Below are 24,526 nucleotides of genomic sequence, written 5' to 3' on the forward strand. Positions count from 1 at the left end.
CCCTAGGCTCCCCTGGAGGGCTGGCCCAGCTGTTCCCTACTGGCTGCAGTGCTGCTTCTTCCTCCACCCACGCTTCTCTGTGACAAACGGGTCACGTTTTCTCTTTCTGGTCTGTGAGGGGTGAGCCAGACCCAGAGCCAAGGCTGGCCTCCCAGAGACGCCGAGGCCAGCCCCGGGGATGGGCAGCTTCTCAGCAGCGGCTGGGCGTCCACACAGAGCCCACTTCCTCGACTTGGGAGCGGCTGGTGGAGCTGGGCTGAGGCCTCTTCTCTGAGAGGAGGGGGCCTAAGGAGCACTCTGGGCCCCCCAACCTCCAGGGGAGGCCAGGCCTGAGGCATGCACAGGACTCTGGGACAGCCAGAAAGGCAGCAGGCTCTGCAGAGAGCCAGAGAGGAAGGCCAGGCTGGAGAGCTCCTCCTCGTCCTCACTGGACCCGTCCCTGGGCCCTCGGGCCTCCCGAACAGGAGAGGCCTCTCTGAGAAGAGATGCATCCCTGGGTCCCAGGAGAGGGCCAGTGCGCCTTTGATCCTGGGGAGGGGAGGGCCGTCCGGCCCGGAATGGAGAGACCTCCTGATGTCCTCGACAGGGAACAAAGACTTTGGGCCTACACAGGTCAGTGTCTGTTTGGATGAGCCTATGAAGAGCCTCAGAATCAATCTCTGGTGGGCAGGCTTCATCACTGACCCCTAGATGGGGGTCTTGGTCGTGCCTGTGGGCACCTTGGCTGGCGTCAGACTCAGAAGGACCTGAGCGCATTCCGGGTGCACTGTTGACTCGGGGCTGCCCGCACACCGTCGTCCTCTTTCAAGGCCAGGAGTCGTTTCTGCACCAGCTGGTAGGAGGGAGGAGGACAGTGACGACTCCACACACACGTGTGAGAGGAGGAGCACTGGGCAGTGGGACAATGGCCCTGGGGGGGAGGAGGGGACGGGCGACCCCAGGACTCGAATCCAAATACAGACACTGTGGCAGTCCTGCCATCCTCCTGCACCTGATTCCCAGCTTTGTGTCTTTCCCACCCCTCCCGGATGCCCATCCTCTCCTTCCTTTCACCCTGCACTGCACCCACCCCAAAACGGGCCCTTCCCCATGCCAGGCGTCCCAGGCAGGGGAGGGATGGACAGTGCTATGTGGCCCTCCTGTTCTGGGGCCCTACCTCTCCCCTGTTCACTGGGGTCCCTCCGTGCCCTGGTCTTCCTGGGTGTCTCTTGTGTCCCCTGTTCTACCGGGGATCCCTCCCTCCTCTGGCTCCCCTGGGTCATCTGGGTTCCCCTGTTCCCTGGATCACCTGGGTTCCCCCTCCCGTGGGGTCCCCTGGCTCCCTGAGTGTCCCTCTCCCTCCCCTGACTCACTTCTTCGGGGGTGAGCCCTTCCTCCTGCTCCAGCTCCTTCTCCAGGGCCAAGAGATCCAGCTGTGGGTCTGGGGAAAGCAAATATGCCAGGAATCCAGGGTGAATGACTGCCTCCACCTAGAACAGAAAGAAGAGGCTGTGAGCATCCTTGGCCAGGAGTGGCCTGTGAGGCAAGAAGACCAGGAGGGAAAGTGAAAAGCAGAGACCCACCCCACTCTCCTCCACAAGGCAGGGATGGTCAGCACACACACACACACACACACACGCACACGCACACATGCACATACACAGTCACACACAAAAGAGCACATATACAGAGGCACAAACACAGACACAAAGGCATACACACAGATAGACACAAACATATACACACAAACATCTGCGTAAACCTCCCCTAACACCAGGCTCAGGAACAAGGAGCTGAGCTTAAGTCCCAACGGCCTGAGCAGAACCCAGATCTTGGGTGCTGAGTGTTCCATGCCCTGGCATCTTGTAGACCCCAGTCTCCGGGCCTAGCCTACTTTGGTGACAAAGTCCTCCTGGGAACACAGCTTGTCAATGTAGTTTAAGAGATCCGGGTCCGAGTAGGTGCCGTCCTCTTCCTGCTGCATCTCATTTCCGTCCTCTCCCCTTTCTCCATCTGAGTCGCCTGTGGCTGAGTGGACGGGCCCCACCAGCGCCTCCATGATGTCCATATACTCCCTCACAGCCTCAGGTGGAATCTCCTCGGGTGCCTTGGGCTCCGGGGGTCGCTGGGACCTGTGTGGCTTCGGGTGGGAGGGCTGGGCGCTGGGGCCGGACATCCTGGGAGCACAGGCTGAGGCAGAGCAGGAGGAAGGGAAGGAAGGTGAGGGGCTCCCGGTCCACCTCCTGACCACCGAGCGCACGCTGGTGAGGGCATTGTTGGGGGACATTGATGTGGGTGTGGGGGTTCAGGGCCACCTGAAACCTCATGCACAGTTGGAGGGGGGAGGTAAGGGGGGCATCTAAGAGAGTCACATGTAAGGAAGTGGGGAACCTCCAATTTTCCAGGGGTGTCCCCATCAAGCCCACTTCTTAGGCAGACTTGGTGTGCAGTCCTTTGACAGGGAGGTGTGAGAGAAGTTACAAAACTGACCAAGTCAATACCCCGTAGTGACAAAGGGCATCTGACACCCCACCCCCGCACCCCCCGCCTCGGTGGCTGTTTTGCTTGAAAGACCAGTGCCCCTGTCTTGAAGGAAAATGATCCACATGGGAACAGTGGCCAACCCTAGGCCCCTGTTACCTGTGCGTTCAACTCCAGTGGGAACCTGGGTGGCTGGCTGAAGGCCCACTTTCGGGGCTGGGGGCCCCCGAGGATCCAGCTTCGGTGGGGCTGGAGGAGGCAGGCCCTGCGTGCAGTGCATCCACTGCAACTGCTGAATCTGCATCTCCTCCTCGGCCTCAAATTCCGTGAACCTGGGGGGTGACGGAGGCACAGGCCACCCTGAGAAAATGGCCTGGGTTCTGGAGCCCAACAAAGGCAGCCAAGAATGAGGGATTGGGAGAGGATGTGCCTTGGCGCTGTCAAGGCCCTGCAAGGTGCTGTCCACAGCAGAGAGCTGCTCCTGGAACTGATACAAGATCTGGGACCCTTCCTGCCTCACCAGCACTGGAGAGCATTCAACAGCATAGAGCCAGGTCGCTGCATTGAACCAGGTCAACGGGACACGTGGCTGACCCAGGGGGCACCCTCCTCATGCCCCCCATCCAGAGCCACATGAAGGGCTGACAGCCAGAGTCTGGAACAGGCATGTGTTCCCCACAGGGGTCCTTGCCCGAATCCAGGACCCTGGGTTGGGACTGAGAGTCCTGGAACATAGACCTGGAGACAGGGCTCAGGACAAGCTGGACGATGTGGATGCTGAGCTTAGAGGACAGGCCTTCCTTTCCTCTGAGAGGCGCTTGTTTGTTTGGTTTTGTTTCTTAAACCAAGGGGATTACCGTGGAGCAAACACTGGAAGGTCCAGAGACCTTTGGGCTGACGACAGCTGGCTTCCCCAGCCCCTTCAGGGATGCCAGGGTACCCACTCAGGCCACTTTTCATGAGGAGAGGGGGTCCCAAATCTATGTCAGTGGCCGCCGTCAGCCACCATGAAGGAAGCAGCAGGCTGGCGGGTGGAGCTCTTTCCCCGGCCCAGCCCATATGGCCGGAGTTGGACCCCTACTGGACTCACAGCTTCACCCTGCCCCGTCCTGAGACCTTCATGTCAGGGGAGGGCAGAGCTCCTGGTGGAGGAAGGACAGAAGACCCAAACTCTCAAGGTGAGGGAGGGGTTTCTGGAGGACTGTAGGGCCTCTGGGCTGCGGGGTCCCTGTTCCGAGCGACAGCCCTTCTCCTTTGTCCTCTCTGATGAGCACCCCCACGGCCAGACCCTGCCCTCACCCACTCGCCTCACCCTCCACGCAGCCCCTGGGCCCAGGACGCTGACTCACTTTTGCGCCATCTCGTAGTAGATCATCCGGTCAGAGTTGCTAATGTGCTGCCATTCCTGCACGGCCCTGCACAGTCCCTCCTCCAGCTTCATGGTCGGCTTCAGGTGGGCCAGGGATCGAAGCGCTGGGCTGTAAGCACTCGGGGTCAGTCTCCGTGCCCAGGCCAGCCCCCACCTGCCTGACCCCACCCGCCAATGTGGACCACACATCACTCAACACAGCATGACTGAGCCACAGGAGGGTGAGAGGCAGGTGTCTGGGACGTGGCAGAGACAAGCCTTCCCGGCTACCGCTGTCACCGCCTCACACTCCCTCGAGGATGACCATCCACTCCCAGGCCAGAGCTGGGACACTGTGCCTTGGGGAGCTCTTTTCCTCTTCAAGGCTGCCTTTTCATAATAAAAATCACTATCATCAGTGAGGCGTGGCATGTGCCAGGCAATCTGCTCACACTTCATAGATTAGCCCAAGGAGTCTTCTGCACGGTCCTCTGAGTGAAGTGTGATTGTCCCCTTTTTACGAGGGACCGCAGGTTTAGGATGGAAATGCCTGCCAGGCTCACAAATCTAGCGGGAGAGAGCCCACGCCCTTAGGAGAGCTCTACCATCACCCTGTTCCTACTGGAAGTCTCCACAACAACGAAGTCCAGGCGTGCATTAAGCACACTCCGGGGCCCCGCCCTCCTCCCCCTCCTCCGAAGTGACCTCCCCCGGCCATGTACACTCAAGTCCTGTATGAAAGGAGACGGCAGCACAGGAGAGTGTGGCATCCACTCCTTGGCTCCTCAACGTACACCACGACCCTCTCTGACTGCAAGTCGTCAGGCCATATGACATTGAGAATCATGGAAGAACAAGCTGGCTAGACTCACAGGGGGGTGGGGTCAGTTGAGATAAGGCACATTTCAGTCATGATGTCAGGGACTGGCAGGCTCGCCCGTATGGCCGACAATGTGCCTTCCCATGGCATGGACATCGCCCTCACACCTTGCTTCCAGGATCCCTAGAAACCTAACCTGCGAGTCCATCCCCAGTTCCTCTTTATCTAAGAGCTCCGATAAGCTCACGACCCCCGGAGCGTTCACTCACATGAGAAAGCAGGAAAGAGCTTCCGCATCAGGACTCTGGGGAAGGTGTCTCCGGGCCAGTGGCTTGAGGCGCTGCCACCGTCGGAAGTTACTGTACACGCTCTGGTGGTTCGAGCAGTCCTCCTGCGAGGCGTAGGGCTGGTTGGTGTCCAGGCTGCCCTCCCTGGAAGTGCCGTGTGGCCATGGCCCAGAGTTCACCGGGCGAATGTTAGGGGCCATCTGGGCAGCTGGTGGTGGAGCTTGAGGAGGAAAGCCTGGGGTCCAGCCTCCCCTGCCAGCCTGAGTAACTCCAACAGCTGGAGCAGTCACAATGGTCTCCATCGCAGGGGTGGCTAAGAATATGGGTGCAGGACATGCAGCACTCCCGCTGAGGGCCCCTGGAGCGCTCCAGTTGAGGGGGCCCTGAGGAACGATAAAGGTCGGAGTCTGGGGGGCCTGCACTGGCCTCCCTTGTGACCTGACTCGGACAGTGAAGTTGCAAGCCCCAGGGGCACGGGGGCCACAGCCACCGTTAGCCACCAAACGCATCCTGGGGAAAGCCGGCAGCAGCAGGCCGCTGCCAGGAGGGAATGCGGGGGCGATGAGAGGTGGCAGGTGCTGCTCCCAGGGGGGCCGGTGCTGGGCGCCAGGAATGGGTGGAGGAAAGGACACTGCCGTGAAAGTAGACAAGGAGGCACCGGGGTTCATGGGGACATCCGTTCCCAGCACTGCAGATGCTGTTGAGGCAAAGGAAAGGAGTGAATGGAGGAGGAGAATGGGCAAGTGGGACTGAGGCTTTCTGCGGCATCAGAGTGTAAATCACAGATGAGAGACACTTGGACAGGGGAAACTGCAGCGGGCAAATATCTTCAAGTGATTTTCATGCCCTGACCTCCAGTTGAGAATTATTCCACTGGTGACCCCACGCCCATCCACCAAGCTCCCTGACCCCTGCCTGCCAAGAAGAAATTGCCTCAGCAAGAACTCACTTGGAGAGCCTCCCTAAGGCACACCCTGGCACCTAAGCCTCACAGGCTGTCTCCCAAGACCTGGAGCTGTGTGGACATCCGCTCTGTGAGAAATGCCCCTCGGCCGGCGTACTAGCAGGTAGGGGCCTTCTGCAAGGTAAGTTCTAGGCCCCCAAAGGCCCTTTGTGGACAGGCACTGTGTGAAATATTAGGGCCCCACCTCCTCCTCAGTCCTCCTTTTCCTGATGCTCAGTATAAACCCCCTCTTTCTTTCCTAGCCTCACAAAACAAAACAAAATGCTGGAAAATATCTCTAATGGAATCCTGATACAAACCCATGACACTGGCCCAGAAAGCACCTGCATCTCAGAACAACCCACAGCAGATACGTAACATGGGCCAGGTCCTGCCACCCCCTCCCCAGTGCCCAGAGTCACTGTCATCAGTCAGGAGTTCTGTTCCTAGGGGCTTGGGGTGGTCTCAGAAGTAGGCACGTGTCCCTTAGATTCTGTCATTTCACAGCCAGTGATGGCTGCAGAGGATTAAACAAGGGCCAGGGAATTGTCATGTTACATTGGTCGTGGGAGTACAGACCGCCTGTGGTCCTTTCCCTTCCAGCTCCCAATAACGGAGAGACAATCTGAGATGCAGGCATAAGCCAGATGCCATGGTGATCAAGTTGTCTGAAACACATCCCCGTTCAGGAGAACAAGGTACACACCACGGTGCACCTAACGAACCAGAACAGATGTCATAGGACGTTTAACAGTAACACAGAAGATCATCTGCCTGATCCTGGGCTACACTCCTTCCCCCTTGAAAAGAGGAAGCAGCCTTCATAGACATTCCACCCGAACCAACCCCACTCCACATCTGTTCCCTGTCCATGAAGGAGTGACATGAAATAGGAACAAACTCTTCCTCTCAAGGCAGCCTGAGGGTCCACCATGAGATACTGGACAAGATGAAGTAGGTCTGAAGTACTGCCATTCCACAAAAGGAAGAACAATTCAGAGCAACTCAGAACCTGAGCCCTCTGTTGCCTGAAGTTACACGTAACGGTTGCCCATCCCCTGTTGAATCCAAGGCAACAGTTACCTGAACTGAGAAGTGAGCTCTGGGCTGGGAGGAGTGGACCAGGTGTGGGCTGCGGCAGTTAGAGTAACCCCCTGCCTAGCTCTCGGAGAGGACACTTCACTGCAGCTCTGGCCACACACAGCCCCATTGAATAGTTTTCTCACCAAGACCATCTCTCCCCACGGCCCCCTGAGATACAGTATGCTCCTGTTTAAATCCCTTTGAAAGATATGGTGAGGCAAGCTTCAGGTGCCTCAGGAACACAATACAGCTCTAGGCTTTCCTCATGACCCTCCCTGTGTCACCACCAGGACATCACACACATCCTTACACACACGTTTCAAAGTGGCTTGTCTCCCTTCTAGAAAGAATCAAACTGTCTGCTGCCATCCTTTCTCCATAGCCAGGGCAATTCCTCTTGATCCACCTCCAACGACCCCTCCTCCCCAGGGCAGTCTCAGGTTTCTTCAGGCTCCCCAGTCTCCCCAGGTGAAATGTCCTTTGTGCGTCCAGTGCTCTCTTCTCCCTCTACTTCAGTCCAACTATGTGCCCACAGTTAAGTGTAACGTGTGAACCCGAAGGATGTGAGGATGGCAGGGTCTCTGAGAACACACCCCCAGCCTATAGGCTTACCTCCTATTGAAGCCATCCTGCAGGCTTGGGCACGGACTACTGCTGCCTGGAAGCCTCAATGAGAAAAGTCAAGACCAGGAGCCAGAGAGCGACCTGCTTCAGCAAACGCTCGGGATCCAAGTCAACGAGGGACACGTTTGAAAGTAAACAGGAAGATGCGGGCTGAACCGTTCTGCGGTGGGGGAGGGGCAGAGGGCACGTGGGTCGGGGTGGCGTGCGCCGGGGGGACATTCCACGAGGGATCTGGCAGGTAGGCAAGAACCGGAAGTTCCTTCCACCTCCCACAGTGGCAACACAATTGGCGTGTGCCTCTTTAGGCAGTTTATAAACTGTTGTTTTGATACACGGCACCGAGGTTGACCATGACAGCCCCTTCCTTTCCTTTCACGTCTTTATCCATCAACCTAGGTTTTTTGTTTTTTGTTTTGGTTTTTTTTTTGCGGTACGCGGGCCTCTCACTGTTGTGGCCTCTCCTGTTGCGGAGCACAGGCTCCGGACGCGCAGGCTCAGCGGCCATGGCTCACGGGCCCAGCCGCTCCGCGGCATGTGGGATCTTCCCAGACCGGGGCACGAACCCGTGTCCCCTGCATCGGCAGGCGGACTCTCAACCACTGCGCCACCAGGGAAGCCCTGGAGCTTTTATAATGAAGGAAAACTTAAATGATTTGCAACCAATAACTTCATACTAGAGGAATGGTGAGGCAAAATATTGTACCCAGGCACTCGAGAAAGGCAGGCTTCCTTGTTGCTTCCTCCCTTTGTTCAGTCATTCAACCAATTATTTACAAGATTCTCACTCATAATTCTGATACAGTATTTGAAGGACTCTTCTCAAGGCCACTGATACAAAAATTGCACTGTGCAAAAATTAGCCAGTCCCAATTCTGCAATCACTTTTGTAATACTTCAAAATCCTACACCCCACAGACAGAGATAATCAAATTAGACCAAATCTAATTTGGGAAGACCAGTCACAGGAGGGAGTATCTAAAAGTCCTTTGGATCATGATCTCTGACTATTCCTGCACAGAATTTGGGGGCGGGCATTGACTACTGACAAAAAAACATCTCTGGACATGCATCACAAAACTTAGAAGACAGTTCATTTCCACTCAATCACGAAACATTAAAGAAACGAAGAGATACCATGTTTGTGTCTTGTGGAGTTTTCAAGTCTGCACTTGGAGGCGCTTAGTGCTGTTACAGGTGAGGGGTCTTCAGAGGCATCCTGTTGAGTGAGAAATGCTCTAATCTTGCATTTGACCAGAAAGCGGATCTGATGATTGAAGTTTCTTTGGGAAGTATTACAAAGTCAGGTCAGTAAGTTGATCCCGCTACTATTTTTGTTGTTGTTGTTTTTTTATTGTCAACTGAAATTCTGCAAGATATTATAAAAAAGGAGGGAGGGAAAGTCAAATTGTTCCCATACTACCTGTTGAAATTGGCCCAGATTGTCAACTCTTTCTCAAAATTATTAAAAAAAAAAAAACCCAAAACCGTACAAAGGAAACACCTGTGAACACTGAGAAAAAATATTGCAGTAGAGTAAATGCGTTGGAAAAACTCTAGGAACCGAGTCAGGAGACAGTATCTTAAGAGTGTTTCCCAGGTCTGAAATTCTTTGCTAGCATTGTTCTTTAACGGAAACTTCAGGTGTGCTAGGAAAAAGGACCTACTGTTTTTTGAAAGGCATTAACAAGAACCAAGGAACTGCAGTCCAAAAGGCATGAAAGTACTTGCCCCAATTTGAGGCTACTGTGCTTACAGCGGAGCTCTCCAGAACTCTTTGTAGCTAAGTGCATGGGTTTCACGAGTGCAATATAAAACTCACGAGTGCACATTTCACAAGAGCTGGTCTTAAGAAGAGACCGTCACGAAGGTTCCCGGCGAGGAGCGTCGCCAGAGAAGTTCCGCAGCGTGCCCGAACCTCCATTTCTCTCCTCTCCTGCAGAGACCTCCGAGGCCCGCGCACCCCGCGCCTGCACGCCCGCGCATGCCTGCGCACGCCCACTGGGGCGGGTCTCTCGGGCAAGCGGACCGCCGTCCTCCAATGGCTCCCGGCGTCTGTTGGGGTAGTTTGCTCCGGAAGACAGGAGCGCATGCGCGAGCGCGGAGGGTGGGGCCCCAATGGCTGTCCGGCGGGGGAGGGGCGTGTCATGGCGGCCTCTAGAGTCAATTCTAGGAATCCTGAGGTAAGGGGTACGGGGACTTTTCACCCCTCAGGTGTCACCGCTCTGCGCTGTTGTTCACCTTGTGGGTTATTTGTGCCCTTGTCCCTGTAAGGAGACTCCCCACAATGTGGATTCACGCCCCCATAGAGCTCGATTCCCTTGAGATGTTTACCCCAGGATTATTGGCACCACTGGGGAGCCGGCTGCATGAAGGGTTCAGTGATTGCGGGGCCTACAGTGGGGGGTAAATAGCGTGTGCGAGCTATTAAACAGGTGCCGTTCTAGTCTGCGCGTTGTGAAGAGTACAAAAGCTAGAGGGAAGTTCTTGCGAGTTGAAAACCCTCATCTGGTTCCGAAGGTGTAGCTCAGGTGATTGGAAAATGAGTGAAGATGGAAGGAACACACTCATCGTTTCACTAGTGTCTTCCTTCTTATCATAAAAACATCAGTCAACACTTATGTTCAAACTGCATTCTTTTGTCAGTGATGCGAGCAACTTTGCTGAATGTGGTAATAAACATGTATTTGTAGTCTGGTGTCAAATCATGATTGATTTGCAAGCATAGATGGGGTCTGTACATATTTAATTGGTTGGTGGGAATCTGATATGTAGTCAAATATGTGGGTTGGTTTTGTCCGTGGATATTTGTGTTTGAAGGGAGGTCATGCCTGTGTTTTTGTGAAAGTGTGTAAGAGTGAGTGTTGTATTTGGAGGGTGTTGAGATGTGACGCAGGCATACTCAAGGAGTTGGTGGTTAGGTGTTTGTAATTTGGTGTTTGGGGAATATGTTTACATGTGTTTTTTTCACCCATGAATTTGGGGATTTGTGTGTGTCTCATGGTGGATTTGGAAGGATTATCTGCATATGCATAAGGGCAATGTCAGGAAAAGTAATGGTGTATATTACTTTGGGTGTCCAGTCTGTTTATTTTGTATATTTGGGGAATGTAGGCTGATCATTTGTGTATTCAGGGCATGTTGTATGGTTATGGGGTGTTTGTGGGTGTGCATTTTCAGGAGCTGTCTATGTATATTTGGATGTGTAGAGGGCAAGTCTGTGACTCTTTTATGGGGCTGGTGGATGTTGAATGTGTAGGTATGTTGTGTTTGTATGATCCTGTATTCTGCAAGATGGCAGAGTTAATTCTGTGTGAGAGGTTGGGAATGTGGGGTTATGTATACGCCAGTAGTGTGGTACTGTGTGTGTATTTGGAACAAAGGGCGTATAGGGTGACATTATTGCCTATTTGTAGTGTACTGGGTAATTGTGGTTCTATTTGGGACTTGTGGAGAGTTGTGTGTTAAATGAGTTTGTGTGTGTGTTCAAGGGGCATGGCCACTTGGAGGAATATTTGCTGAGGCTGTGCATTTGTAATTTTCAGTAGGAGCCTCTTAGGCTTATGTATTTGGGGAAGTGAGTATATGTGTATCTGATAGAGAGGTGGGGGTTCTATGTTTCTACAGGGAAGATGGACAATTGCATTTATATGTATTAGAAATATGTGATACGGGTATTTGTTAGTACTTGCATATGTGTGAGCTGGCTCCTGATAGCTAGGGATAATTTGATATATGGAAGTTGTTTCATAAATGGTTTGCTGGAGATATTTCCATGTATCTTACTTGTGTATTCTAAGCCGTGTGCGTGTCCATCATCAGGTGCATGCATTATCAAAGTTTGATCATAAGGTATGGAGTTGTTAGGAGTATTCAAAGTGTATTTCTTTGGAGAACGCTAGGGTGTTTATACATGTGTTTGGTAGGAGTAAGAGGTGGTCTGTCTATATATTCAGGGTGAGGGTAGAAATATATATATACACACACACATATACAGTTTATATGTTGGGGTAGTGGTGGGGAGCTTGTATTCTGAAGAGGTAGCATAATGTATAGTGTTTGGGAGGGGATCCGTATGATCAGGGGTTAGGAATATTTGCATGTGTGTGTCCATAGGTGTGTGAGAATTGTGTATGTATATTAGTAAGAGTGCAGAGGTTGCCGGTGTTTTTCTGTTTTGAGTGTGTCTGAGCATTTGGGGTGTATACTCATGAGTAGTTTGTGGGTGTGTGTATTTGTGATTTGTGAGTGTATCAGGAGGATTAGAGTCCTCTATGTGTCTATTTCAAAATGTAATGCCTGAAGAATTTAGTGGTGTTGCTTGTATGTGTGTTCTCAGTATTAGTGAGGTGGACTTATATGTACAGTTGACCCTTGAACAACACGGGTTTGAACCACACGGGTCCACTTATAGTGGATTTCTTTTTCGGTAAATACTACAGGACTACTACAGGATCCATGGATGCAGAGCCACTGCATGGAGGGTTGGCGTCCTAACCCCCAAGTTGTTCAAGGGTCAGCTGTATTTGATAAGTATAGGTTATTTGTGTCTGTGTGTGTTTTTGAGATCCTGGGGCTTTTTGGGTATGTATTCTGCGAGATGTGAGAGTTTAGTTTGTGTGTTTGGAAACAAGTAGACTGTGTAGGTTATGTGTGTGTGCAGGAATCCTGGAGTATATGTATTTTAGGGCTGTGGGATTGCATATGGGTCTTTTTTGGGGTTGCACATGAGACAGTTGTGTACTTGGTGAGCCTGTGTGTTTAGGTACTCAGTGTGTACATCTGGATGGCATATTGGTTGCACATGTTTGTTTTCAGGCCCATGTTGTGTGTGTATATATAGTTGTAAGAGTGGAATGTGAATATTCAGGGTGAGTAAGGTTTCATCTGTAAAAATTTAGGTAGTAAGAGGTGGTCTGTTTGTGTATTTATTCAGGGTGAGGGTAGAAATGCACGTGTGTGTTCAGGATATATATATATATATATATATATATATATATATGTATATGTACAAACACATATGTATATCTGGTATCTTTTTGGTTATATATCTGTGGTGGGAGTTGAGGGTTCTACTTGGGGTGTAAGTGGATTCTGTGCACATATTCACAGGAAAAGGTATGGGATGTGCTGGAACTGGTTCATAGTATCTTGGGAGAGTCAATGGTGCATATCTCTTCCCAGCTCTGTGTTTAGTGATGTCAGGTGGGTAGCTTGAAATTGGTCATGCTGGGAATATTTATACCATGTAGATACCATAAGTGAAGTCTTTCCCGCCTTTCTCGGAGAGCTTTTTATCAATCACTTGCCAGCGTACCACTGATATGCATGTTTGGATGTATGTATGTATGAAGCAAGAATATTTGGGCATCGGTGGGTATGTATGGGACACTTATGTGAATTGTGAGTGGGGCATCTGGGGCTATGGGCCTTTGTATATGTGCATTGACCCTGGTAATTGTGAATCATTGCATTGCTCCTATCAGGTTGGTCTGTTCTTTAGGGCCAGAGAATCCCCAGAAATGTTGTTGATTCCCAGTAGAAATCATGCATATGGATACAGGGGTGTCTGTACCTTAGTCAGGTGGACACTCCTTCAGCATTTGTGTGGTCCTAGCATCTGGGTCCCTAGAAGGAGGGGCCTGGTGGACAGATGGCCATGCAGAGCAGAACCTTCACAGGTGTGTTGTTGGCGTGACAGGCAGCAATCAGAAAGTCATGGGGCTTCCCGGCTAGGAGGTCAGATGACCAAGGGCTCTCCCAGGAAAACCCCCTGAGAATCAGTTGGACAGCTACAGGCGTTACTGGCTCTTCTGTGGCACAGCTGACGTACAAGGACACCCTCCACATGGGGTCCAGAGCCACGTGTCCCTGAGCCCAACTGCCCCAGGGTGGTGGGAACTGTTGCGTATCAGGCTGGTCAACTGTATCACTAGGTCTCAACCAACCTGTCTCATGGAAACCTAAGACCTCACGGATAGGCAGGACCTCTAGGGATCACTGAGCTTACAAGGACAGAGGTAGGGAGGCTTTGTCACTGAGGGAGAGTTGGGGACTGAGACCTGGAGAACCTGGGGCGTCCCACTCTGAGGAGATATGGCTCTGATGTTCCCAAACCCTTTAGACATGTTCTCTGTTCTTTTCTGAAGGCTCAAGATGCTTCTAGCAGTGGGAAGCTTATCTCAGTTTCATGTTTCTCTGATAGGATGAACTGACCCTTTTATTCACTATTCTACATCAAGCTGCAAACCCATCAGAGGGAACCATGTGATCACTGTAGCCACCAGCTGACCCCACAGCCACCTTGTGCCTCCCTTGGAGCCACCCAAGCATTTCTGCGCCTTCTTTATGGTGAGTCTTGTGGCCTTTTCTCTCTCATTGTGACTCCTCCTGCCAATAAAACATGCTGTGAATGTTAACAAAAGGAAGCCTCCACTTGAATTGGAGACTGGAAGGCCCATAGAGGGAGCTCTCATGCCGTGTCCCTCATCATCAATTACCCCCACAGGAAGAGGTCATTTACTGACCCCAAAGAGGAAGTGCAACCCCTTTACTACCCCAGCTGGAGGAGGGAAGACTTCCTTCCTGGCCAGCAACAAGATATAGAAAATAGAAATAGCTAATAGAAAATTCCGCAGTTTAGCCAATGAGACGCCATTGTCACCTGAAGTTTTACTTTCCTCCAGTGAACTTTCATTTTTTCCCTTGATGATGACTTTCTTTCCTTGTCCCACCCTCCTTACTATACAAGCCTTCTGGGACTTCCCTGGTGGTCCAGCAGCTAAGACTCCACGCTTCCAATGCACGGGGCATGGGTTCGATCCCTGGTCGGGGAACTAAGATTTCCACATGCCATGTGGCATGGCCAAAAAAAAAGAAAGCCTTCCATGTTGTGTAACCCGTTGGAGTATCTCCCTTTCTATCAGATGAGATGCTGCCTGATTCATGAATGGTTTAATAAAGCCAATTTATTCAAAATTCAAAGTAAATCTTCCAATTTACTCAGTTAAATTTTGTTTTTTAATACATTGGTGGCATGCAGAGGTGGCCACTAACAGTTTAATATGTATCCCTCCAGAAATGTTCTGTATAAAAATATGTGTGTGCACTTTTCTAAAATCCACTCTTATGATTGCTACTGCTAACAAGATGATTTTATGATTAAATGCTTATCTTTTAAAAAAGAAAAAGGTAAATATATTGGTGGCAGTGATGGGATCTGAAGCAAATTTCTGATAACATTTGGGACAAGGAGAAACAGGTGTGGTGCCCACAACTCCTTAGAGTTCACTGTCTTTCTGGCCATTCCTGAAGGTTGTTGGTAAGCTCCTCTTGGTTTGAGCTCCATTCTCTTTGCGTTTGTGCTCCCAATCTAATTGGCTTTCCTTTACAGGGCAGGTCAGTTTGGCTGGTAGAGGATTCTCCCTGAGGCCAAACCCCTAGCCTTTCAGATGGACATTCCCAGGACACAGTAACATCTCTTGGTGATTGCCAGTGTATTTTTGAGTGGTAAACCACAGCCCCTAATTTGTTCCCTGGACTCCACACTGCGCACTGCTGACAGTGTAGTCTGCACTCGCCCATCTGTTTGGAATCAGCCCCCAGTTTCCATGCTTGGAGCTGTTGGTGGCGGCTATAGTTCTCCATTTTGTTTGGAATCAGTTTGCAGTCCCCCTTCCTTGGGTTTTGCCGGTTGGATCTTTTTCCTCAGTCCAAGGATCCCTGGGAATTGGTGGTGGTGCATACCAGGCCTTCTTTTGTCCAGGACATAGTAACATCTCTTTGTTACTGCTGATATATTAAGGCGCAGTTTTCTTGTGTGTTCTTTTGGGTTGACAAAGCTAAGGAAATGAGATCTTTTATCACCAAAGAGTTGAGAATGCCAGCTTCTGGCACACCTGCTTATTTTATATTTAAGAACTATGGTCCTGGAGGTTGTAGATATTTAGAAAGATGACAAAATTATACTAATATTGATCTAGAATTACAGTGGTCATTGTGGGGCATGTTCCAGTTAGACAAGATTGTTCATTTAAGGAAAACACTAGAGAGCAAGGGTTCACAGATTGCACAGGGAGAATGAGATGCCTGCTTTACTCGGTATGTAAAAGTTTACAGAAGGTTTCAAGATTCCAAAATAGCTTCGTTTAGAGACTTAGAACAAAAAGCTAATGCAAAATTAAAGAGACAAAAGGTACCTGAAACAAAAGACCACTGGACGGATGTGACTGCAGATTTAACTCCTACTGTCCCCCCCTTTCCTTTTTCACCTGAGTACTCTTGTTTTACTCATTTTCTGTCTGAAATACTTTTCTATTCCAAAGAGAATATTTAACAATTGCCATTTAAAGTAAAACTACCTGAGGTTGCAGGTGAGCCCCCTCAGGTGTCCTTTACCTCTTGGTCAAAGATTGAACTGAGAACTGTAGTTAAAGAACTCTCTAAACCTAGGGAGGAACCCCCAACATTTTTTGAAGAATTTAGAGTCACTGTCAGGGCGTATGTCCCCAAACTGCTAGATCTTTATCCGCTTGTACACATGTTGGTAGGACTGGGTGAAATCCCAGAATGGATGTGGGAAGCAAAATGACATAATCCCTAGGATGATATTCAAGATCCTCAACCTAAAAAGGCTTGCAGAATAACAACTAACCTTTTATAAGCTATTCCTAAAATCTTCCCTGCTCACACTTGGTCTATTATTAATTGGCCTAATAATGATTGATCTATTATTCACTCGTACAAACAAAAGAGGGGTGAATCTGTGGAAGACTTTAGAGCCAGTTTGGCAGCTCTCTTTTTACAGCAGTTGGTGTTCCAAGGAATAAAAAGGCCACTCAGCCTGCTTTAACTGCCCTCTTTGTAAATGGATTATCTTCTGAGATTAGTGGATTGATAAAAGGGCAGAAAAGAGGGTGGGAGGCTCTAGGCCTCACTGAACTCGTGACTATAGCGGAGCATTTTGAAAGGACCCTGGAGTAAGACCACAAACAGAAATCCACCAAGCTCCTAGCCTTACAGTTACAATAGCTCTAAGGCAAGAGACACAAAATAACACCTGGGCCTCCCCCATTACAACCTCCTAGGGGTCCATGATCAATTCGATGACCCAAAGTTGATGTTTCATTTGTAATCAGTGAGGACACTGGAAAAAGAGGTGTCCTCAAAGGTCCTATGCAAACTCTTCACAAATGCTCTCATATCTGTCTCAAAGGGAGGGCCCCCCATGACCCTCTCCCCTAGTTGGCAGAACTCCAGAGGTTCTCTGGTCAACTATTACCAGCAATGACCTTAAACAGCCCAGAGGAAAATATAATGAAAAACTGCCAAATTTTAGTTGATACTGGAGCTATGCTTTCTACTTTAAACCCCACTCTCATATTTTACTTTGAAATCTACATTAAACTCTAACCCTAACTGTAAACATAATTACCTAACCCTTTAACACCCTACCCCTAGCCCTATCCAGAGCTGTGCTTTCTACTCTAAATCCCACCCTCAAAGAACAACAGGTCCCTCTGAGTAAAGAGGATGTTTCCATAGTGGGAGTACCTAATACAGTTCAGAGAGAATTTTTATCTCAACCAAGATTCCTTTTTGCTATGCAATATAGCCCCAGTTAATCTACTCGGTAGAGATCTCTTTTCTAACTTAAAAGGGTCGGTACATTTCGCCTCCAGTGGAGATCTCACCTTAAAATTTCCTGATCAGCCTGAACCTGATCATTTATGTTCCTTACAATCTGTCCTGGACATAAAAGCGGAAGTTCAACAAAAGTTCCCTAATTGGATGGAGATGCCTGCAATTTGGGGGGCTACTTCTGACAGTGTTAACATCAGAAGAATAAAAAAATGCAAACCTATAAAGATTCAGATAGATGTAGCTAAACCTCTCCCTAGGTTTCCTCAACAGCTATTAAAGCCTGCGGTCATACAAGGTCTCATAGCTATTGTAGAAGACTTAATTGCCCAGGAGGTAATCATTCCTGTACTCGTCCCGGCAGCATGCCAATCTTGCCTGGTTGGAAACCTGGCAGGATGGCGATTTGTCCAGGACTTGGGAGCTGTTAATAAAAATAGTTTTTCCCTGTTTTCCTGTTGTTCCAAACCTAGCCACCGTTCTGTCACAAGCTTCAACTGACTTGCAATGGTTTACTGTTGGAGACCTTTGTTCACCTTTCTTCAGCATCCCGGAGGCCCAACAGCCAATATCTACATGCCTTTACTTGGAACAATCAACAGTATACCTGCACTTTTATGCCTCAAGGGTTCACTGGGACCCCTTCTTTTTTCCTCCCAAGTACTTCACCAAGATTTAAGTACCCTCTAGTTCCCTGAGAAATCAGCCTTTTTACCATATGGAGATAACCTCCTGCTGTACTCAGCTACTGTAAAGATTCCATAAGGCTTTCATAAAAGATTCCATTTATTTGCTGCAACAGTTAGCTGAGAAAGAACACAAAGGAAAAATTACAGTTATCCGTAGACGCTGTTCATTACCTAGGACGTAATCTAAGCACTGAAGGAATTCAGCTATCTCCAGAGAGAATTAGGCTGATACAGGAACTTCCTAGACTCACAACTAAGTGCTAGCATTGTGGATTTCTAGGTTTAGCTGGTTATTGCAAGCTCTGGGTTCCAAATTTTTCTGTTACCTCTTCCACTCTATGAACTTATTAAAGATTTAGTTCCTGAACCCTTTGCTTGGGAAGATAAACATAAGCAGGTTTTTATAAGGCTAAAACAAGCACTGCAAGAGCTGCCTGCCTTAGGGTTACCCAAATGATCAGGTTCAGGTTGATCCGGAAACTTTTTTTTTTTTTTTTTTTTTTTTTTCCTGCGGTACGCGGGCCTCTCACTGTTGTGGCCTCTCCCGTTGCGGAGCACAGGCTCCAGACACGCAGGCTCAGCGGCCATGGCTCACGGGCCCAGCCACTCTGCGGCATGTGGGACCCTCCCGGACCCGGGCACGAACCCGTGTCCCCTGCATCGGCAGGTGAACTGTCAACCACTGCGCCACCAGGGAAGCCCGATCCGGATACTTTAAGGTGAGATCTCCACTGGAGGCAAAGTATATTAGCCCTTTTAAGTGCGAAAAGAGATCTCTACTTAATAGATTAACTTTAGGTTATTCAGAACCTTTTACTTTATTTGTGCATGAAAGGCATAATCAGGCCGCGCAGAACTGTGTGAGCATGGTAGTAAACATAGACCTATTGCCTGTTATAGCATACAACTTGATTCAGTTGCTTTTGCCTGTCTCGGTTGTCTTAAGGTTATAGCCACAACTGCAAATTTAGTGGCAGCCTTGGCAGATTTGACTCTAGAAAATGAAGTTTATTTGCAAACTCCTCACAGTGTCCACAGTCTTCTTAACGCTGAATTGACAACATTTCTCTGCAAGTATCACTAGATGAACTTCCTGTGAAATCCTGCTTTCACCACCTAATCTTTAAACGTTACAACGTTCTCAATCCTGCTACACTACTACCTCTGTTTCACAAAGGTGAGGGCCGTGACTGCCAGGTAACAGTGTCCCATGGGAATTCCCTGGAAGTCCATTGGTTAGGACTCCGAGCTTCCACTGCAGGGAGCGCGGGTTGGATCTCTGGTCGAGGAACTAAGATCCCACGAGCCACATGGCGCGGCCCAAAACAAAAACAAAACAAACAAACAGAAAACAGTGTCCCATTTTGTGATACCGTGTCCTGAGTAAAGATGTTACCAAGTCCAAGCTTGCTCTGCTTGCCGCACGACAGGCCATAAATCGGAGATGAGGTGTTGAGGCAAGGAATATGACTTTATTCGGAAAGCCAGCAGACCGACAAGATGGCAGAGTAAAGTCTCAAAATAACCATCTTATCGGGGTTTGGGTGCCCGTTTCTTTTATAATACAGAGACGGGGAGGAGATGAGGAGGTAAAGTAAGAAGGCCATAGGTTTTGTGAATAGCCCCTGGAATGGCCAGCCTCGGGGAGGAGATGTGTTAATTTCTTCTTAATTGTAGCCACCCACAGGTGGAAGGAGTCCATATGTTTCCCTGAACAAAGGCACTTTGGTTTAACATTCAGACAGAGCGACAGGGTTCCCCGAGGCAGGCCATTATGTACAGGTACAGACAGTATCCTTTTAGTGAACAAAAGCAGCGGAAGGCAAAGGTTAAAGTAAAAGGAACAGATCCCATGTGGAGTCCGATTTGGCTCTTCCCTGTTACAATTCCCTACTGTCAATGTCCATCCCACAGTCTTGTGGATAAAAGGGGGTGACGGCCCTTCTAATTGCTTCGTCAGATGGATCTTTCCGGGAGTGTCCACCATTGGTGCCAATGTTCCAAACGTTGGGTTTTTGTTTTTTTTGTTCCTCTCTGGAAAGTGTCTCCTTTACACCTGTAGCCTTAAAAAAATATTCTCAGCCTAAAAGTTGAGAGTTACGATCTCTTTGATGGGAATTTTGAGGGCTTCAAGCCTGGGAGGCAGCATCTCAAGTTAAGGAATTTAGCAGTTTTCTGTGTACGGGAAGATGCAAGAGTCTGGGCTCACCGAAGTCAGTCATTTGATATGTACCTCAGCTCTCCCGGGCCTGTATCCTATATTCTCATATCCTGAGTTTCGTCAGGGCTCACCGGCTCACGTTGGGGGGCTGTAGTCGCTAATGACTGATGTGTGAGGAAATATTCCATTTCTCAGATCCTCTCCTCTTGGTCAGGATTTTGACCAATATTTGGGAGACATTTCAGGATCAAATTTTGTCCCACGGCGCTGGGAGGCTCATCCCAGGTCAGGGGAGAATTCTTCTTTTTTTTTTTTTTTTTTAAATAAATTTATTTATTTATTTTTGGCTGTGTTGGGTCTTCGTTTCTGTGCGAGGGCTTTCTCCAGTTGCAGAGAGCGGAGGCCACTCTTCATCGCGGTGCGCGGACCTCTCACTGTCACGGCCTCTCCCGTTGTGGAGCACAGGCTCCAGACGCGCAGGCTCAGTTGTTGTGGCTCACGGGCTTAGTTGCTCCGCGGCATGTGGGATCTTCCCAGACCAGGGCTCGAACTTGTGTCCCCTGCATTGGCAGGCAGATTCTTAACCACTGCGCCACCAGGGAAGCCCAGGGGGAGAATTCTTGATATGCCACTCCAGGTGCTAGTTTTTGCATTAGGCCCTATTGATAATTAAAGATCTTCTGGATCCTCTATCTAATTATGATCCAGGAGACATTTTCCCTTGTTGCTTTCTCTTGTACCTAGAATCACACTATTACAATTATTTCATGTTATAAATGTGGTCTATTTCCTCAAGATGTTTAGCCATTGAAGTATTGTTGGAGGCCTGGTTACATACTGGGTAAGAGACTGTAAGAGACACCAATCTTATAAAGTAGACAGGATATAAGTAATGCAGCTAGTACCATTAACGAAGACACAGTACAGCAGGGAGACACAAAGAGCAAACAATCTGGAAACAAAGAACAATGATCAGTATAACTACTTGTAATCCAATTGCAATAGCGAGCGACCAGAGGTACCATAACTGATTTAGTGAGCCATCCGCTGTTTCAGTGTACCAGCAGTGCGTACTTAGACATGCATGGCTTAATCTTCGAGACAAGCATATGCTACTGGCAGGACCACCCATGTAGAGAGAAAAAGATAAATGTTTCAATTCTGCTTACAAGGGTATAACTTAACAAGTTACTGTAGGTCATAATTAGTTTAAGGAGAGCGTTTTGCTTACACCTGGAAAACACAGATTTAAAACAGTCATTTTTCAGATAGAAACCATAAAAATTATAACCAAAATTATAACCGTAATTATAACCCTTTTACCCAGGCATGTGCAACTAACCGTTTTTGTTAACAGCTTTATGAAGCCATCAGGTTTCCCATTAGAATTCTTCAAGTTCTTACCCAGTTCACCTTTATGGTTTGAAAATCAGAAACTTGTATTTATCCAAAGGTCCTTTCTATAAATCTTCTTGAAGAGGAAGCATTTTTGCAAAGGCATCAGAGTGAAACCATACCTGTGTACAATGGCGAAAGACTTAAGAAGGCACGTTTAAATCTGATGACAGTGCAACTGACAAAGTAACGTGGTTACTGCGGTGACATGCAACACTTTCAGATAATAAAGAGAATTCTGACTGGTAACATTTTACCAGGACATACCAAATTTTAGGAACTCCATATAATCTGTAGAATACCTGTGTCATTTGGCATACAATAGAACCTAAGAAGATTTATTGCTTACTTGACAACACTTCCCGTGTAATTCAACCTAATTAGTTAATATCTCTCTTTGGGGTGTTTCAGGGGCCCTTTGAAGCACCCCAAAGTTAGCTAGAGGTCAAAGGAACTTCATTATAATTTGATTTGGGAAGTTTTGTCAAAAAATAAGAAAAGAGTTTAAAACAGTCAGATAGGGTCACATGTCACTGTGAAACAATAGTTATTCACTTAGCCAAAGTAACAATAAAAGATTTCAAAGGCAAGTACAGAACAGATCTCTTAAAAGGTAGAAAAACTTAAAATCTGGTATCAAAGGCAGTCTAAAATCTTAAGAAACCTTGTCTTCTTAACAGAGAGAAAAGCGAAATTGAAGTTGTGCACCAGCTTACTTTTAAAATGTATTTACTCAATTAAACTTATTTTAAACTTAGTCCTGACCACATACAGAACTCTTTTTTTCAGGGTCCACTTTCCATAAACGTTCTGTCACTTACTTTAGCACAATTCTGACTTTCAAGTGGTCAAATATCTGGAGAGATTAATTTTAGATAGATCTTCCTAAAAGAGAAGTATTTTTAAAAGTTCACCTAAAGCTCTTATCTCATTTGCATTTTCTTTCCTTAAAAGTTTCTTCACATCAAGTTATTTCCTTGCTGACAAATTTGCAACAAATATAACAAGATTTTATTTAGCTTATACTAAAGCTAGGCACAATAAAAGTATTGTACTTAATGTTGATGACTCTGACAGTATGTCTATATTAATTAGATCAACAAATGAACGTTAATACCAGGTCTTAATTAATATTGAATATTTCCCAGTTCACATGAACCTGAAGCTCATTTAGCTCAGTTTCTCTTGTATTTAGAATAGTTTGGTGTGCAAGTGCATACTTTTCTTTAAGCCAATTAAATAGAGCTCATCCACAAATCAACCTCAGCAATGTTATCCAAAGACAAAGACACATACAAGGACACAAACCTACAGAGACGTCATGGTTGTCATTTCAGAATTTCAGCAGAGTCAGGTACAGCCATGTGAAGCCCACCAGTTTACAAAAAGAGGTTGGATTCAAATTAGGTTTCTGGCAGATGGAACAAGTCAAACTCACTTGTCTAGATGGCTGAATTTTTACAGAAAAGACACTTAGGTTTTTTATTTATCCTTGATAAGTCAGTTTCTAAATTACTTTACCGTCTTTCAAAAAGGTGCATTTTAAAAAGATGGCAGAGATGAGAGTTCCTGAGAAGACCAGAAAGACATTTGCATCTCAAAGATACAGGCAAGTTTTTCCTAGGATGACTTTGTTTCCCCTTTGTTTAATATTTACAAGCCTCTTAAGATAAACAGGGAGGGTTTGGGGAGTGGTATCTATTGGAGAGTCAATCAACTCGTTCCCCACTGTCAAAGTTCCCTGGGGCTCCTGTGGGGCAATTAGAATTGGAGGCCTCAAGTCCAAGGGAGTCCCCTGGCCTCTTATAGGATGTCCGCACAAGGGAACTTGCCCTGCTGTGGATGTGGCTCCCGGTTCAAATTGGGTGGCCTGTGGAGTCTTAGATGGTGATACTAAATCAGGCTCCTGTGCTCTGGAGGTTAACACAGAAACTTCTATTTGATCCCCGTGGGTAGGGGAAACAGGAGGTGGTGAATATGATGGCGGCATGGGGGGAGGGTGGGCAGTTGGAAGAACTGCCTGTGCAGCTCGCTGTTTTGCAAAACACTTCTAACTTTAGCGAGATCCTATAAAAATTGAGTGAGCCATTTAGGGGCTACCGCCCTTCTGATCCTACATTTTGGGTCCGCACCCTATTACAATGGTATACCATGTCTTTCTTAGTCTTAGGCTCGGGGCTATGTTACACCCATTTATCTACTATAGGCCCCAAAGGGCTCTCCTTCAGGGTAGATGGAGTATTTCCCATTTTGTACTTCCCATTTTGTACACCAAAACGCAAAAGACGCAAACAAATTCTGGCATCAGTGCACACAAAACCAAGACCAAAACCAACGAACCAGTTCCCAAATCGGTTCTGAGCGGGGGTAGTGGTGTAGAGAGCAGCCGTCTGGTGCAGAAGCCCACAGGCAGCTAGGAGGAGCTGTGTTAGTCCAAAGGCTTCGGGACACATAGTCCATTCTCAGCCCAGAAGGAGCAGCCAGGGGGAACCAGGGGGAGAGCTTGACTAATTGAGCTTTGTGCCTGCTATAAAGCTTATTGTTTAGCTCTCCGCCAGTAAACTATGGAGGGTTTGTACGTGGCTGCATAAATGGGTCTAAGAATGATGGACAAGTGTGGTATTTGTTGCCTCCAAAGTGTGGAGAGACCTAAGTAAGCCGTGTTGGGCTTGCTATAGTGTGTTGGGGGGCTGAATAGTTAACAGCTGAGGTTTAGCTGCAAGAGGAATTTCCTGGCTTTTAGAGGATCAGTTAATGCCCAGAAATTTAATAGTTGTGGACAGCCCTTGAATTTTATGTGGTGCAATAAATAGCCCACCTGTATGTTATAGATGGGTCACCAACCATGTTAGGGCCTTGTGTACCAGTCTCCTGAGGGGCTCTGGATTAGAACATCCGTATAGTGCCAGACGGTGCAAGGGGACACCAGGTCTTGCCAGCAAAGACTGTGGGCAATAGCTGGGCTGTTAAGATAGCCAGTAGGCAGACAGGTTAAAACATACTGGGTGCCTTCTGAAGTAAAAGTAGACTGCAGCTGGGACTCCTTAATAACTGGTACTGAATAGAACATAGTAGCTAGA

General features: G+C 48.2%; 1 long non-coding RNA gene and 1 pseudogene across 3 annotated transcripts; one reads left to right on the forward strand and one right to left on the reverse strand.

The window, feature by feature from the left end:
- Positions 1-36: 36 nt before the first annotated feature.
- Positions 37-3,519, reverse strand: LOC132476281 (NUT family member 2G-like; annotated as a pseudogene).
- A 1,915-nt stretch (positions 3,520-5,434) lies between these two features.
- LOC132484436 (uncharacterized) lies at positions 5,435-23,054 on the forward strand. 3 transcript variants are annotated; one of them, XR_009531194.1, is made up of 3 exons: positions 5,435-6,000; positions 13,768-13,913; positions 22,982-23,054. It is a non-coding gene; the product is annotated as an uncharacterized LOC132484436 (long non-coding RNA). The 3 variants fall into 3 exon arrangements; XR_009531196.1 differs by having other exon boundaries at positions 5,435-5,982; XR_009531195.1 differs by lacking the exon at positions 5,435-6,000 and adding an exon at positions 6,466-7,696.
- The last annotated feature ends 1,472 nt before the right edge of the window (positions 23,055-24,526 follow it).

Source organism: Mesoplodon densirostris, chromosome 2 (genome assembly GCF_025265405.1).
Source record: "Mesoplodon densirostris isolate mMesDen1 chromosome 2, mMesDen1 primary haplotype, whole genome shotgun sequence".
Lineage (NCBI taxonomy): Eukaryota > Metazoa > Chordata > Mammalia > Artiodactyla > Ziphiidae > Mesoplodon > Mesoplodon densirostris.